Below are 7,954 nucleotides of genomic sequence, written 5' to 3'. Positions count from 1 at the left end.
CCATTCCTTTTGGTCTGTATATTTGGCTACACTAGATATCTCTCTGAAGTAGAATTACCTGGTATTTGTTGTGTTTTGGGGGGGGGTGAATTACTATTTTACTCAACATACTCTCCTGAATGTTTATCATTGTAGATATTATATAATTTATTATCTTTGAAAAGATTTCTAACTTTTTCATTCCAAAATGCCTTCATGTAGTCATTTGAAATGATATTTGATTGGCTTGCCACATTGGTCTCTCTTGAATGTTGTTTAATGAGAATAGGTCTGTAAATATATTTTGATTTGACCATCAAGTTGAGGGCTAATTGATATACTTTCAATTTTATTACCCATGGCTTTCTCATTTAACCTCATTCCATTGAATATTGTAGCTTTTATTATTATATATCAGGAAGTACTTTTATTTTTTTTTTTTTAGTATGTGTAGTCATTGATGTACCAAGAATATTCTAAAGAATTGTTCAAATAACTTATTTTGTTTACCCAAAAATAATATTCATTGTTTGGTATTACATAGTCTTCTTATGTTTTGGGGGGTGCTACTGGCACTTTTTTTCAGAACAGGTGCTTAACCACTGAGCCACATGAACAGCTCTTTTTGGGGAAGGGTACTGGGGATTGACCTCAGGGGCACTTGTCCACAGAGCTACATATCAAGCCCCATTTTTTTTTATTTTATATAGAATCATGGTCTCCTTGATTTGCATAGCACCTTGCTGTTGATGAGGCTGGCTTTGAACTTACAATCCTGCTGTTTCAGTCTCCCAAGCTGCTTGAATTACAGGTGTATATTACTGTGCCTAGCTGGCATCTGTTTTTATATTTTATTTTGTGACAGTGCCTAGGTAAGTTGCTTAGGGCCTTGCTTAATTGCAGAATTTGGCTTTAAACTCATATTCATAAATTTTGAATATCACTTTCACTTTTGCTTTCCAACTTATTTTATGTTACAAAGCAACTTCAATATTTTAATATATTTAACATTTGTTTTGTATTTTTAACCTGATCTCTTTGGAACAATATTCCATACACTATAAAGAAGATTGCCTCTGTACACCTAATTAGTTTTTAATGCTTTTTGAAGTTTTTTTCATTTCCTGAGTACTAATGCAATGATATATATATATTCTTTTTGTTTGCATCAACTGGGGATTGATGTATCCTACTATTACTGTGTTGCTTTTTATGCTATTCAATTTTTTTCTGTGATTTCTTTCTATATATAAAAAATATGATTGGAGTTACAAATATTTCTACTATGATTGTATTCCAGTGATTAGTCATATTTATCTTTATATGATATTGTACTTTGTCTCTCATTTATATAATTATTATCACATTTGCAATTTTGAATGTAATATTTGTTATATCTTTTTGTTTTTATTCTTTTGTGACCTTATATCTTAAGAAAACATTCTGTAGATTTGCATCTGACATAGTTAATATATTTTTAGGTTTAATCTTGTTAATCACATTGTTTTTTGATTAGTTTTTTTTTCATATTAGTTTATTTCTACTTAAATTACTGATGATAAAGAACTTACTTCTGTAGATTTCAAATTTTGTTGATTTTTTATAAATTTTTCTACTATGAAAAAAACTGCCTTAATTTGTATTTCATAGATTTTATGGTGATTATTTTATTTTATTACCTTCAATGTTTATTTTATAATTACTTTGGAATTATATAAATGTACATAGAATCTCACTGAGGTGCTTAGTGCCTCACCATTGCTTAGTCTGTCTTTGAACTCATGGTGCTTCTGCATCAGTCTCTTCAGATACTGGGATTACAGTCATGTACCACATCTTCCAGCAGTACCTGTGTATTTTAATTAATTCTAGCCTTTGATATATTTTCTTCCTCAAATTTCTAATTTATGAGACTGTGTGTGTGTGTGTGTGTGTGTGTGTGTGTGTGTGGTGCTGGGGACTAAGCCCATCCTTTTGCATGTGAGGCAAGAATTCACACATGTGAGCTGTGTCCCAAGCCTGAGACATTGTTTTTAAAAGAATATTTTTATTATATAATTTCTAACTTTTCTGTTGCTGTTTTTTTCTATTTTTTAATTTTCTACATTGATATTTAGTTTATTAAATACATTTCAGGTGGTTTTCTGGCATTAGTTAGATAATTAACAACATGAATTTTTGAACTCTCAATTACTAGTATTACATTGTTTGCTTGAGATGATTATACTTTTTATTGTGTGAGCTATTATTTTCATTGAGATTTTTCTATTCAAAATCTGTTCAACTAGATCATTATAGTCATTTTGGAAAATATTTGGAAGTTACAAAGTAAACAAAAAAAGATGATGTGCAATGATATGTAAATTTAATTCCATATAACTGGAAAGCTGAGACAGTGGAATGCCTGTTTAAAATAAATTTCAGCATCTTTTTGATAAACTGTCTTTAAAAAATGTATATAGATATAGAAATATAAAAATAGATATAGAAATATAGAAATACCTGTGGTTCTAGTTTGGTGATAGAATAAACCAGTGTTCTCTTATGAAATAATCCCCCCAAAGATAAAAATATAAACAAATAAGAGATATTCATTTCCTGAAATATTTGAGTCACAGGTGGAGTCTGAATATGTTGAAGTGAAGGGCTATGATTTGACATTGTTGTAGTAATATTAGTCAGTTTGCATTTTGTCCTCATCTGTGGTGCTATAATTTCTTAAGATAATTTTCAAAGTTCTCAAAGCTTTTGTCATCATATTGTAGTAAATTCTATATGATTTTTTTGAGTAATAATGGCCTTGAATCATACTGTTCTCTGGCTATCCCCCCCACTTTGATAAAGTTTTATATAATTGCAGAGTTATTCACCATAGTAAGTGAAATAACTTTCTATTATTTTTTTTAGGTATGTCTTCTAATCAAAACCAAGAATTTTCAGGATAGCAAGAAATACAGTATTTTTTGCAAAACTTGAAAAAGCAAAGGTATGGAAAGCAGGACAGTTAATACTTGGTTTTAAACAAGAAATTGAAATTGAAAGAGAGGGAAGTTCAGAAAATTTGTCTTAATGAATGGAAGAAAACATGAAAATTATTTACTCATAAAATTACAAGTTCATCAGTTTATATTATTACAAACATCTAAAAAGACTTACTGCTCAACTAGTGCCATTCAGTTTTTATTTGGTTAAAACTTTAAATTACATTATTGTAATTGTAAAATTTTTACTACTCAGTATTTTGTGTAAAACCACTTGCAATACACAAAATTTTAAATTGCAAAAACATCTATCAAATTACATTTACACAGTGTTTACAGGGCATTATGAAGCTGTATCTTAAAAATACCTTTAGAAAAACAAAGACTCAACCAGTTTGCTCAGATTTTAAATAGGATTAGAATAGAAATACGCATTATAATAAAAAAAACTCAAAAAGGTATAAAATGCTTATAATCAGTTATGTTTTTAAAACTTTTAATAATCTCTACATAAGTGCAGGTTAGAGAAAAGTATACAGATCATTAATTTAAAGTTGCAGCATTCTAATCTGTCTTTTTTATAAAGTAATAATAAGAAGATTTTCTACACAGTATAGACAAATTGTCTTATAATTTAAACACATGCATAGTATTTCTACTTAAAGAAAAGAAAAACATGCAGATTAAGGAAATGCTACAACAAGCCTTACTAAAACATTTGTGTTGAAAAGAACAATTCAGTAATTTAATCTGTTTACAATGAAAGTTTGATAGGTATTGCTTTTTAAATGAAATAATAATTAAGCAAAAAAAAAAAAGGAGAAGAGAAGCAGTTGATCCTTTCTAAAACACATAAAATAAGCATACAGCTCATATGTCATGTATGACAATCGAAACACAGGAAAGTCTCAGGAACTTTTAGCACAGTCTCCCAGAAAACCCACAGCCCAAATGGCTTGCAGGAATGCATCACACCCCAAAAGCAGACATGAGGGTCTTGTGAGAATTGTGAAAGGCTTCTGACACTTTTCTGGGATCGAGCTAAGAGGTAGAAAACATGCCTGGGATAGAAGTAGTAGGGATGGTGTGGGGCAAATGAAGAACAATGAAGGGCATAAGCTAATAATTGTATAACCCTTTGAGAAAAGTAAAGAAGCCACAGAGGTATTTTAAGACAACCTTTGAATGAGGAATGGCTAACCATTAAACTTCTCCTCTGTAAGTAAAAAAAAAAAAAAAATCTATAATGTCTTTGTCATATCATGATTCTGTCTACTATTGCAGAAGCCCACTTTTGTAGAACCTTCTCCCTGAAACTTGATAGTTTGAGTCAAAGGTGCTTGTAAATATTTATTTATAATTTTAATTCAACTTGAAGTAGTCTTTGTGTAGTTACCAATGTATTTATGGCTCATACATTAGCATAATTATTCCATATCATGGGACATCAAGCATCCCACCTGAGTAATTTCTTTTTTGGAAGGTGATGAGCCATCTGAAAAAAAAATAAATATCTGAAATAATTAGTAAAGGGATATAAGACCAGGCAAGAACTTATATTAAAAGAGGTAAAACATCTTATAGATTCTCTAGACCACATAAGTTCTGAAAAACAATTGCTAGATAATTTTTCCAGTTCTTCATTTAAGGGAGTGTGCATCAAAGTAGGAATAAGATTTCAACAGTAAGAGTCTTTCTTGAGACAAGTTGATTGGCATTCTGACATGTCTCACCCATCTCTGTGATGCTAATTGGTATATGGCTCCAATGGATGATACCATCTCCAGTGCCATAATGAATTTAGACAAATCTAGGTAGTATATAACATGTACTGGATAGTCTCAAACCAGCTAGATTTCAACTGTGAGTTACCAGATACCAGACATTTTCCCTAAAGGCTTCCATGCTTTTTTTTTTTTTTTTTAATTTCATGTACAGTTTATAGATATCTTTCAGCAGCTCCATCTGACATGCACTACTTCATCTTTCATTTCAACAGGGATTTTAACCAGATTCCAAGTGAATATCCCAATAGATCTATGCATTTTTGTGGTTTGGGGTAGAATGGAAAAAACTTTCCAAGTGTGAGAAACAGAGACTTCCTGGATCCTATACATGTCCCTAGTGAACTAAATCCTGTTGCCATTAGATTTTTCTGAGGCCCTAGGACTACTTATCTGTGCATCTCAAGGAATATGTTTTCAACAAATCAAAAGTATTCTCTAACTTATTTCAGTGAGCTAGTTGCATAGAAAGAATTTTAAAAACACCATCAGTGATAGATATTTTTGTTGGAAAGTTGAGCAGCCCAGCTCAGATGAAGTTTATTCTTTGGCTTAATGAAGAATTGTCTGGCACATCAGGGCAATGATTATGTCCCAGTGCCTGCAGGATTCCCCACAAATTAAAACTAGACAATAGTGTGTTGGAGGCAAGGTGGAAGTGTAGGAATGTGGGGCATTGGCTAAGCTGGAGAGAGACAACAACACATATGGCAGTCACATTTGAGGACCTTTGTGTGCTTTTAAATATATTTGAACAGCATTTGTAATTATACCGTTCCTCTAAAAAATGAAAAATTTGCAATGGAGTCTATTTCATGCTTTAGTTAGTCACTGGAATAATTTAAAATTCACCATTGAGTAAATATCCACAAATATTTCTTTAGACAAGATAGAAGAAGGAGGAGGATAAGGAGAAGAAGAAATTTCTGAGATTTAGTAATCTCTCTGATTGTTACTTTACAAAAATGATGAAATGAACAGTTTCTCCTTGTGGCAATGCATGGAATTATAATGAATGTGGGAGTATTTGTATTTAGCTAATATTGCTTAATTTAAAAGTAGAAAGAATTTTAAAAAACACCCTCAGTAATACTCAGAGAGACCTATATTTATGATAAATCTTTTAGGACCTGTAGACAGTCTCTACCCTAGGTAATTCACAGCCTAATAGATTTGGTGTAAAACAATGTAAATTCTGTGAACATCATTAAAATTTTCTTCTTTTTTTAAATCCTAGAAATCACCCATGTGATTGTTTAAAAGAGCTTCACAATGAGAAAACTGAAAAAGTTTTTAATCAATACCCAAAACTTATTTATCCAAGCTTTTATAATCAAGAGACAAATTACAGCTATAAGGTATGTGAAATCATTTTTAATAAAACTACAAGAATTCCTGAACTCCAGAGAATTAATATTGGTGGGAAGCTCTACAAGTTAAAAAAATATGTAAAAGCATTTAAAAATTCCTCAATTCTTTATCAGAGCAGTGATAAATCCTCCATAAGTAAAGAATATGAAAAATATTTCACTCAAAATCTATTTGTTACTAAAATCAATAGGCTTTACAATGGAGATAAACCTTACAAATTGAAGAAATGTGAAAATGTCTTTAAGTGTTGCTCAAACCTCTTTAAACACTACAGTAATCATACTGGAGAGAAAATCTGGAAATGTAAAGAAAGTGTCAAAGCTTTTAATAAAAAATCACACCTTCCTGAGCAACAGAAAATTTATACTGGCCAAAAGCCATACCAATGTAAAGAATGTAAAAAAGCTTTTAATCAAAAATCATGCCTTATTCAACACCAGAAAATTCATACTGGAGAAAAGCCATACAAATGTAAAGAATGTGGCAAAGCTTTTAATCAAAAATCTTGCCTTACTCAACACCAGAGAATTCATACTGGAGAAAAGCCATACAAATGTAAAGAATGTGGCAAAGCTTTTAATCAAAAATCTTGCCTTACTCAACACCAGAGAATTCATACTGGAGAAAAGCCATACAAATGTAAAGAATGTGGCAAAGCTTTTAATCAAAAATCTTGCCTTACTCAACACCAGAGAATTCATACTGGAGAAAAGCCATACAAATGTAAAGAATGTGGCAAAGCTTTTAATCAAAAATCACACCTTACTCGACACCAGAGACTTCATACTGGAGAAATGCCATACAAATGTAAAGAATGTGGCAAAGCTTTTAATCAAAAATCTTGCCTTACTCAACACCAGAGAATTCATACCGGAGAAAAGCCATACAAATGTAAAGAATGTAAAAAAGCTTTTAATCGAACATCATGCCTTATTCAACACCAGAAAATTCATTCTGGAGAAAAACCATACAAATGTAAAGAATGTAAAACAGCTTTTATTCAAAAATCATTCCTTATTCGACACCAGAAAATTCATACTGGAGAAAAGCCATACAAATGTAAAGAATGTGGCAAAGCTTTTAATCAAAAATCTTGCCTTACTCAACACCAGAGAATTCATACAGGAGAAAAGCCATACAAATGTAAAGAATGTGGCAAAGCTTTCAATAAAAAATCACACCTTACTCGACACCAGAGACTTCATACTGGAGAAATGCCATACAAATGTAAAGAATGTGGCAAAGCTTTTAATCAAAAATCTTGCCTTACTCAACACCAGAGAATTCATACTGGAGAAAAGCCATACAAATGTAAAGAATGTAAAAAAGCTTTTAATCGAACATCATGCCTTATTCGACACCAGAAAATTCATTCTGGAGAAAAACCATACAAATGTAAAGAATGTAAAACAGCTTTTAATCGAAAATCATGCCTTATTCGACACCAGAAAATTCATACGGAGAAAAGCCATACAAATGTAAAGAATGTGGCAAAGCTTTGAATCAAAACTCATGCCTTACTCAACACCAGAGAATTGATACTGGGGAGAAACCATACAAATATCTGTAATGTAGCAAATCTTCTAATTGACGGTCACTCCTTAGCCAACACCAGAGACTTCATATGGGAGAAAAGCCATAAAAATTTGGAGAATTTGGTAAAGCTTTTAATCAAATAACATAACTTATTTGACACCAGAGAATTAATACTAGGAAAAACCATACAAGTTTAAAGGATATGGCAAAACTCTTTATCAAAGATCACACATTTCTGAACACCAGAGAATTCATACTGGGGAGAAACCATACAAATGCAAAGAATGTGGCAAAGCTATTCTA

Source organism: Spermophilus citellus, assembly GCF_964194105.1.
Source record: "Spermophilus citellus genome assembly, contig: SCAFFOLD_240, whole genome shotgun sequence".
NCBI lineage: Eukaryota > Metazoa > Chordata > Mammalia > Rodentia > Sciuridae > Spermophilus > Spermophilus citellus.
The sequence above is the reverse complement of the archived record's forward strand: the minus strand, read 5'-3'. Positions refer to the sequence as shown.